Source organism: Pinus tabuliformis, chromosome Q, assembly GCF_031772625.1.
Source record: "Pinus tabuliformis cultivar Carrire ecotype Pingquan chromosome Q, CPIR1, whole genome shotgun sequence".
NCBI lineage: Eukaryota > Viridiplantae > Streptophyta > Pinopsida > Pinales > Pinaceae > Pinus > Pinus tabuliformis.
In genome coordinates this window covers 1,070,387,469-1,070,397,673 of record NC_142296.1, presented here as the reverse complement: position 1 = coordinate 1,070,397,673, position 10,205 = coordinate 1,070,387,469, and positions in this window count along the sequence as shown.

The window sequence follows — 10,205 nt, the reverse complement described above, 5'->3', positions numbered from 1 at the left end:
GAATATTTCAAATTAGCGGATTTGTGTCAAACCATGATTTTGGGATCAGTGGAGGATGAGAGAATGTTTAATGCATTATCATTCTTGAAGTCGAAGTTGAGGAACAAGCTTGATAAACATGTGGATACATGTTTAAGATTATATGTAACAAAGTATGACATTGACAATTTTCCATATGAAAGAGCGCTAACTCTTTGGCGATCAGATTGTGATAGAAGGGGAGAAAACAATATAACAAATCTCTCTAATGAACTTGATATAGAACATAATGTTTTGGAGGCTCATAATGATAGTTCATTTAGAGAATATCATGTACACAATTTAGAAAATGAGGACCAAGATGAGAACTAGGAAATTGAAATACCCTAGGACTCTTATTTTGGTATACATGTTCCATTGATCATGCAAGATTACTATATGTCAAATTCAGGTAAAAATAGGTTCTATATTTGTATTTTTCATTGTAACATTGCAACGACATTACTTTGATGTGTGTTATTTTAAGATTGATGTTTCATATTTAATCATTACATTGTTTGTTTCTTATCTGTGACAGGAAATAGAGATGGATTTGGTGAGGCTAAGACCTATTTATTTTCACATAGATAGTGTCCGACTATTATTAAATGATAAATAACAAATTTAACAAGACTTTCAAGTCATTTGTTAGCCATTTCTTGTCATTCATTTGTCAGCCATGTTTTCAAGTCTTTCAGGTACTAAGTTGTTCGGGTCCCCACATGTCCTTAGGACCATTAAGGGATGAGATAACATGAGCCAATCCAACTCATGCCCCGAATTTACTTTTTATATTGATGTAAGTGTTTTGTTACCACTTATCACCAACAAAATTTTACCATAACATAACCCAACTTGAAGACAACATTTCTCATCTTCCTTTTACATAAATGCTCTATGGATCTCCCTACTATACTTTCCCGAGACCAACATCCCTTCTTGGTAGGTCTCTCCACCATACCACTAATCGCACAATAGACACACACTAGTAACTACCACATTCTATAAATCTCTCTAGTCTTAGTTATTGGTGTCCTTGTCACACTCGACCAATACAATCTTGCAGGTCTATTTTTTATCATATCTTTATTTTTTGTTATTTTTTGTATTTAACTTTAGCATCATCCTAGAGTAACGAGTTAGTGTCCTTTGTATTTGATCTTTTATTGGAAATGACGTCGGATTTGATGAAGCTGGGACCTATTTCTTTTCACATAGACAGTGTCCTAATATTAAATGATAAATAACTAATTTAAGAAGTCTAGCACTAAGCAACAATGGGCTCATTCAAGTACATGAAATTGCATTGATGTCTAGCTCTGATATCTTAGAAAATTTTAGCATTTTGTTTGCTACTTGTTAGAGGATTTTGTCAAGTTTGAATTTTTTGGTTTGTTTTAGTCAGATTTTTTTAGTCGCTTGACTCATTTCATGCATAGATCAATAGATCTAGTTTTATTTTTATAATTATTGTTGTTTTCTTTATATATTTGGTGGTTTGAGGAAAGATATTTGATTTCCTTTCACTTTGTGGCATGATTTCAGCATCTTCACCTTTTAGAATATAGTAAAATATTATTCTTATTTTATGTTTTCTTGGAAAAGAATTATTGATATTTGGAAAGGGAAATAAGCCCTAGGTAGCTAAGCGAAGAGAAAAATGGTCTATGTAATAGGTTCCTGCACATTCATTGTAGGAGACCTATTGGCATGAGACCGACATTCCTTTTATGCAATTACACTTTGTCAAGGCGGAGCTAAGTTCGCTGACCTGGGAAGAACAGTGACAGCTGATCATAATGCTAAGGAGATTATAATGTTGGTTTCAAAAGCAAGATTGTGAAAATTGTTTGCACTAGTTCTTATTTTGGTCATATTTACTACCAAATTTGTGTCTTGTTGATTTTTTACATTTGTAATGACCTTGTGCAGAGTTGGTTTGAAGAGCCCGATGTTAGAGCGAGAAGACTCTCTACAAACCACAAGGACTACATTGTCTTGGATGACCAATGCTTGGAGGGCACTCGATGTTCTTGGTGTTGTCGAGTCTCTTCGCTTGAAGCATCAATGGATACAATGGTATGGCCATAACATCACTTAATTTGATCCTCTTTACTAATCTCCTAATATCATTTCAATACATCAAATTGTTCTGTTTTCATGGAATTCAGAGATACATCAGTAATGTTATTTTGTCTTGGAAATACTAAATTATTTTGTTCTGAGATCACCCAATTTGAGTTGTTCTTTGCAGCCACCACTTGATCCTTTAACAAGCATTTGAAATTCAAAGCGTAATAAAGCTCTTTTAGTTGCTTTCCAGAAGAAGATTGCTACAAGCCAATGAATATTACTGTGATTAAACTAGATGTTGCACTTGGTACCATAGGCCTTGTAATAGGGTTGTACTCCATTTCATTCTATGGCAATAGACTAATTTTTGACTACTCCATGTACCCACATATGATATATTATATTACCCACATAATTGTAACACTTTGAAATCAGTTCTATATTCTTTATTTCGTCAGGTGAAAGAAAAGTACAATTATCCTTTTTCATTTTTGGCTCGCTAAATATACAAAGAGAAAAATATTTAACAGTATTGCTTAATTTGAAAACTGTTTTACTTTTATATGATACAAGATTGGAGGTAGTCTTAGATTTTACCTATTTCTCCATAGTTGTTCTCCTTCGGCAAAAAAATCATCCTTCAACAAATACATTCCAACTTGTACAGAGGAAAGTTGATGTTTAGTAGAGGGCCCATAAGAGATCCTCTAATGGAGGTGCAGTAGTTTAGTAGGATCACTCGATGAGGCACATGTATGAATGTATTGTCTTCAATTAGGAAGGCACAGTTACCCATCCAAGGGAGGGCATGCATGAATGTCTATTTTGTGAATGGTACAGTTTTCTAAGTGTGTTGGGTGCATGAGTTCATGTGTTCAGTCTACCCTACTAGGTCTTGAATTTGAAGTAGTGTTATCCACACGTGATGGTGATATCCACTAGGTGCATTAGGGTTAGGGTTAGGGTTAGGCTTAGGGATATTCGATGAAGCTAGATTCAATGGTTCAAGTACTATAAAAGCTAGATTGAAGAATTGCAAAGAAATGATTGGACACACATCTCACTCAAAAATGACGACTCAAAATCCCTATGGAACCTTGCGATATGTTGCTATGGATAGTGCTTACCTGTGACTTTATACCTCTACAACTTCAACTGAGTTCTGTAGGGGGGATTATAATTTCCCCTAGAGCTAATTCTCCCTACTACTTGACCTCATGGAAGATCTGCTCAGATAGTGGAGCGCAAGGCTTGAGGTGAGGTGAGGTGCTTTTTATGCACACATGTGAACCCTTAAAAATGTCATTCCTAGGCTAGGGTGGAACACTATATCTAGAATAGGTTTCTTGCTAGTTTTACACACTTACCTCATCTTGTTCTCAGCCCGAGCTGCCATTCTAATTCAAACAAGAATCTCCCACATATATTTCATTACATATATATCCTAATCCGTTAAGTAGATTGCATGTATCATAATATTGGAGTTCGCCCTCCTACTCAAGTAAAATCAGCATGAGTGCAACTTGTCTTCCCACGAGATTTCGTTGTTTATCTTATGCATCTATTCACTTTATTAAAAAGGGAAATGAGTGACATCCATGGAGGACTAGTGCTCTACCCTCTAATCAAGATGTTTATCAGCATATTTCTCTGGTTATTAAAGGAAAACAACAATTATGAGGGAGGGATGTGCTTTAGAAGAGCCTACTTTCAGCCTGTGGTTGTAATTATTATTGGAAATCAGTGTAGGTAATTGCCAACAGGTTTGTGATCATAACTAGAAAGAAGCCAATACTTTAGAAAGGTTGCGCTCTAATAGAGGTTGTTTCAGTTTACTGCCAATTGGTTTAGAGCATGCATAGAACAATACTGTCATTGTAAAATCGACTTGGACCATGGTTAACACATGCAAGATAAAAGCAACAATGTGAGAAGAGGTGCACTCCACATGAGGGTATTTTGAGCAGATTTCATACTTCTAGCATGCAATTAAGTTTGTTTATCTTGGAGAAAGGAAGAGTATCAAGGGGGTGAGGGAGGTGATGGGTGAGTTACAATCATGCAGAAAGGCAGTTAGTTCACCATGTAGAGAAGATTCTACTTCAGTTTGATCCCTTTCTCTCTCACACACTCTAGTCCAAGAACATTTTTCTTTGATTAGCTTTTGTTCTCTAGCCACCAGATCTCGTCTAGTCCAAGAACATTTTTCAAAGCGATGTGAATAACACCTATTAAAGTGGAACAAATTTTGGCAGCTTTTCTTAAAATGAGAGCATCCTTACACAATATAGACTATTCCAAGTGGATTGCTGCAACTACTCATAAATAGGCGCTTTTTCTGCCATTGTCAATAGATCCAAGCCCATAACTAGTATTGCTTAAAATGCTGGCATGATACCTTTTCTGTTGGTCAAAGTATAATTACAAAAATTTCTTAGAGAAGGTCCCGAAGTGAGGTATACATATGGATTCCTTAGTGTTGTTAGTAGTTGTTTCTATCTCCTAAAAAGAGTTTCCAAAGTGTTGCCATAATCCAATTCTCAAACCACTACATAGTCATCATTTGAAAGTAGATCACTTGGTGCTCATGTGGAGGGCTGAGATGCTATATAAGATTAGGGAATACTGCTGGTAACTTTAATGAATATAAGTGATTTTTCTCATGCCAATGTCACCTTCAAATTCACTTTCACAAAGTTGTCACAGAGTACTGTTCATGGGGCCTCACTGCTGGAATAATATGTGATGTTGCTATAGGTGTCGTTTGAAACATATCCTGGGAAGAAAATAGGCTTAAACCGAGAAATGTTGCTCCATTCTAGTCGTAATGCAAGTAGCCTTGCATAATACTCACCTTCCAGACTTCAAGTACAGAGTGATGTCATAAATAGCTTGAAAGACTAATCTAGAGCAAGATCAAATATGCACAAGAGTGAGGAATCTACAACAAGGCCGAATCATCAATATGTTGTATTGTTGCACTGAAGAAGCCATAAAATTCACCTTAGATAGGCATATAAATACTTTTCATATTAAATATGAAGAGAAGTTGGCCCTAATTTCTCCATTGGAAACATGCTAGGTCTATTAGAAATGAGTTTATTTCAATGTTTTGATTTTTTTAGACTGATGTAGATTTACAAAAATAGGGCATTGATGTTTTCCATTTATCAAAAATTGGAAAGCAACGATATTACAACTATAGTAGACACCTTGAGCTATGTAGAAAAGTTTGCAACAATGGGCCTTTCTTATAGTTTTATTAATGTAGAATTCAGAAATGTTCCAAGATCTTTTGCCTTGTATTTGACAAGGTACAACTAAAATTCATTAATATACATGATAAAATATTTTTCACCAGTGTGTTAATCTAGGTTGTCATTGATGTCAATATAGTAGTGTTTATGATGGCTAATTATTTGATACATGATTGCCCATTGATGCCCATTGTTCATAATGCTCATAGTGATGAAAGTTTGATATATGATGATATGATGAGATGGAGGACCCAAATGGATTGAACAGCAGGTGGTCAATTGAACAGCAAATGACGCAGGAGGTCAATTGAACAACAAATGATGCAGGAGGTCAATTGAATAGAAATTGAACAACAATTGAACAGAAAATGACGCAGTAGATCCAGTAAAGCAATAGGAGCAAGAAGCTACAGAGTAAGATGAAGAGTTTATCAAAAGCCATCAAAGAAACAAGTCATCGGAGCAAGAGAAGCAGGTTATCACATATGCCCAAGAGTAAGTGTTATCGAAAGAACAAAGAGCAACAATGATAATAGAGGAGTAAAGAAGAAAATTATCGGAAGAGCGGAAGAGTGAAGAGAAGTCATAGGAGAAACAACTATCGGAAGAGCGGGGGTAGGAAAGTATGGACTTCCTTGATCATGGCTGAAGTCCCGCACTCAATCCTAGTCGTCGATCTCATAGTCAACCCTTAGATCAGGGTCAACTGCGGGGGTTAAAACCATTTTTAATCCACGTGCCAATCGAAGTCCCACAAACCATCGATTGCGATAAGGTTGTGGACCCAACGGGTTTATTAATAACTGCTTAAGATCATATCGTATCTACTCCTTCGGCCGTAGGGGATCGACTATGTTATGAGAAGACTTCTAGAAGTTGTGATTGCGATTAAAGGTGATGACGTGACATGTGGGACCTCCATATGGGTAACGTATCTCAGGCATCTATCACAGAGAAGAGGTAACAGTTCACAACTCGTGAACTTGAAGGAACAAAGGAAACCGGAAGGTCAAGCGAACGAAAGAAGAAGTCGAAAGGTCGAAAAGCCAAAGCTCTAGCAGACGATGAAGGTACAAAAGAAGCCGAAGATCGAGTGAGATAGAAGTGAGCAGAAGGACAGAAGTAAGTCGTAGGTCCAGCATGACAGAAGGAAGCCAAAGGTCCAGCAAGAAAAAACGAAGCCGAAGGTCCAGCAGGACAGAAGGAAGCCGAAGGTCCAGTAGGACAGGAGGAAGACAAAGGACGAAGCAATTCTATTGATTGGGTTAATATTTGAAAGGCTCGGACCTGTGATGAATTAATCAAGTACATAACGCATCCTAAAGAACAATTCTGTGAAGGGGAAAAATAAAGTTTCATCTGACATCGTTTGAAGGGAGCAGTAGCCATCACCAACATTGAAGCATTTGTGAGTCTGTTTCTGGCAAGTAAGAGATTGTGATAGCAAGAATAGTGAGAAGCAGTCACACTTGAAACAGTTACCACAACAGTGAAGAACACTGGAGTGAAGACTGTGACAACAATATGGTCATCAAGAGCTGAACGTGTCACTTGTGGGAATTGCTCTTGGGTTGGAAGGTTAACACTCCTCACAACCACCTAGCCTAGCCCCAATTTACAATTTTTTTTTGGAATATATATCCTGGCACTTCCTCTCATTCTGAGGATTGTACCTAGGGTAAACCCAAATTATTTGGGGCTCGGGGCAATCAACAATACATTCATTAAGAGGTCAACATGTCACTTGTGAGAATTGGTCCTAGGTGTGGAGGGATAACATTCCTCCTCAATTGCCTGGGCTAGACCCAATTGACTAAAATGCTTTTTGCAAAATATATCTCGAGAAAACCCAGGGAACTTTGCCTCATTCTGAGGATGGCACCCAGGCTTAAGAAAATTCCTTAGGGCCAAAGGCCATATCAACATGTCATTGGTGGGAATAGAACCATTGTAGGGAGGATAACAATCATTCCACCTAACCAGTGGAGCTAGACCCAATTGACATCAGATGTGTTTGCAGTTAGACAAAGGTGTAGGAATTTTGGAAATGAGTTTTTTGGTGTTTTTGGACAGTCAGATATTGCTCTTATTTTGGTTGTTTTCCAGTATGCTGGAAAAGAGCAGCCGTTTCTTTTTCCTTTTTACTTGAAACTTTAAAGGATCTTAAAAAATAGTTCAATAATGGTAGATGGCCCTTAGTACGCTAGCCAAACAAAAAAAAGTCTTACTAACTTAAAACTTCTCCAGGAGGTCCCACCTTACCGATTTTCAAAAAGGTGCAGTCCAGGAGTCCCAGAAGAGCTTATCCATCCACTTGACTTTCAATGCCTATTCCAAGTGACAAATGAAATACTATTCTACTAGTAAATTGTTCCATAAATAGAGCAATGACTATGAGGGGCTTGTTGGGATTCTAGTTCATTTGAACTTCACACAAGTTTGTTGCTCCCAGTATTATTTTCCATGTTTGATGCATCTGTGAGTTGCATTTTCTCCCTTTTGAATGCAAATAATGGAATTTTTGCACTACATTAAATGATGATTTCCTAAATTAATTTCCAGTCCCTTGTTAGAGGAGGTTAGAAGAGGGCTTCTTGATAGGATTAATAATTAAGCCTATGTGTCATGTTTTGGGCCTTATACAATGTGAAACTGCAAGATCTTCAGAAGTGAGGGAAGTTGGATGAAGTTATGGGCTTGAAGAGAGGGAAGTTGGGGTTCAATTGTATTGCATAACTTTTGCACAACACTCGGCAGGGATCTTAATTTGGCCAAGCATCATTGATCGTAATTAGCTCTGCGATTATTCTTGCATAGATCATCCCATCAATAACATTTACTTTTTTTCTATTTAACTCATTGGACATTCAAGTTTTATTTCCATTTGAAATACATATGGGATACATGGTGATATTGATGCATGATTTAAAACTTTCTTCACTTGTTTTGCATTCAATAGGATTTGGCAATTATGGTTCCAGGTCTTGAGCCAGCAGGAATTGATCTTCTCTCGGTGAGCCTCAAACATTATCTTTGTTCTTTGGAATATGATCAAAGGATGTCATGTAACAATTTTTCTTAATGCTGACAACTTTGTTGCTTGTTTCTTTGTTTTTCTGCCACCATGTTCCCTCCCAGAAAATGCTGTGCCTGGAGCCCAGTAGATGCATCACTACTCGTAGTGCTCAGGAGCACGAGTATTTCAAAGATCTAGGTTTTGTACCCTGACCTGTATATTAGCTGTGGGGATAAAAAGATTATTGGCTTGTTGTAGCGTAGCCTGCATCATCTCACCAGTGAGTTTCTCTTTGGAGATTGGTAAAATAGATGGAAACCTGTATAAGTAACATGATCAAGTATACCATGTTTTAAAAAAAAAAATTGCCACATTTGTTAAGGATTTGCACCATTGGTGTAGCTGGATTGTGGTGGTTCTAGTTCTTCAAGACTATTGAACAAAACTTTATTTGGAAATTAAGTTGTTTACGATTGTCAAATATGACTGATCATTTGAAATTCTTTGCCATTTGTTGTTACTGACGGGGTATTTTATAATATTGTGCAATCTGGTTTTCTATGCTTTATAGCGCGAGTATTTACTTGTTATGGTGATGTGTAGAGGATATGATATTCAAGAGGTTTTTATGTTGGTTTTGATGATAACATCTCAATGGTGATGGAACCCTTGCTTTGAATCATGCAAGGTTCCAATGGTCAACCGTGAAAGAGAATTCTTATTTTGGATTTTAACCACGAAACTTTTCTCAAATGTCTACCCTGTAGAAAAAGGTGAAATATTGTATATAAATGATGTTTGTTTCTAAGCAAGAAGTCTTGTTAAAATTTGCAATATGATATATATTAGTGACTTTGTTTTTGAAGCACGTTTTTTGCTTGGGAGGCATAGTTGTTTTCCAGTTATATTTCGAAATTTAAACCTGCTTGTTCTTGATGGTTTTACAAAGGCTTTTAGTGACATTGTATTCCTTGTTGAATGAATGCTAGGAGTGCCTTGTTGAGAATAAGGGTATCTTCTATGATATTGATGTTTTTTCTTCAATGGATTTCATGCACCATATGTTTGCATTGATGATGAAGTAACTCTGTGATTATCTTGATCTACATGGATAACTCATTGTTGGTGTTGTTTGCTCGTGGGTATCACTGCATTATTGATCTCTTTGGATTAATGATGGAGTTGATCCCTACTCATTGCTTCATGTGATCCTATGCTTCTTCAGAAGAGGTTGGCTAAGTAGTTGATCATTTTTTTGCCACCACGGATGTAGCATTCTCTTGTTTGTGTAAGAAATTATGCCTGAATTTAGGTTCTTACATTGTTTCATTGGTGATTGACATGTCTTCTTGCTAAAGTTGTTTTGGTTATGATCAAGTTGTGTGAAGTTTTAACAGTGTTGACCCTCTTAGTTGCTTTGTGGTTAGGTGCATGTTCCCTGAAGAGTTTCTCCTTTGAGTTTAGGTGTTTTTTCTCTAAAGTGATTGGCTTTCGCTACCTTAAATACAAACCTTATGCAATCATTGAATGCTCTTGTTTCGATCATCAATGTCTTGCTTGCACTTGATTGCTTATAACTAGGTGTAAAATTCCAAACAAGGAAACTTCCCAATTGACCACAAATTTCTGAGTTTTTTAGTGAATATTTCAGCTAGAAATTTTGTCAAACACATCATATAGATGTTGTTGTAGGTGTTATCTTACGATAGTGAACAAATAACATATCATTGAAACCCCAAAAGAGTTCAATCTGATATATTCATTACTTAGAAACTTACATACAACTGATACATATAATTTTGACCACCAACTCAACACAATATTACAAGGAAATAGATTCT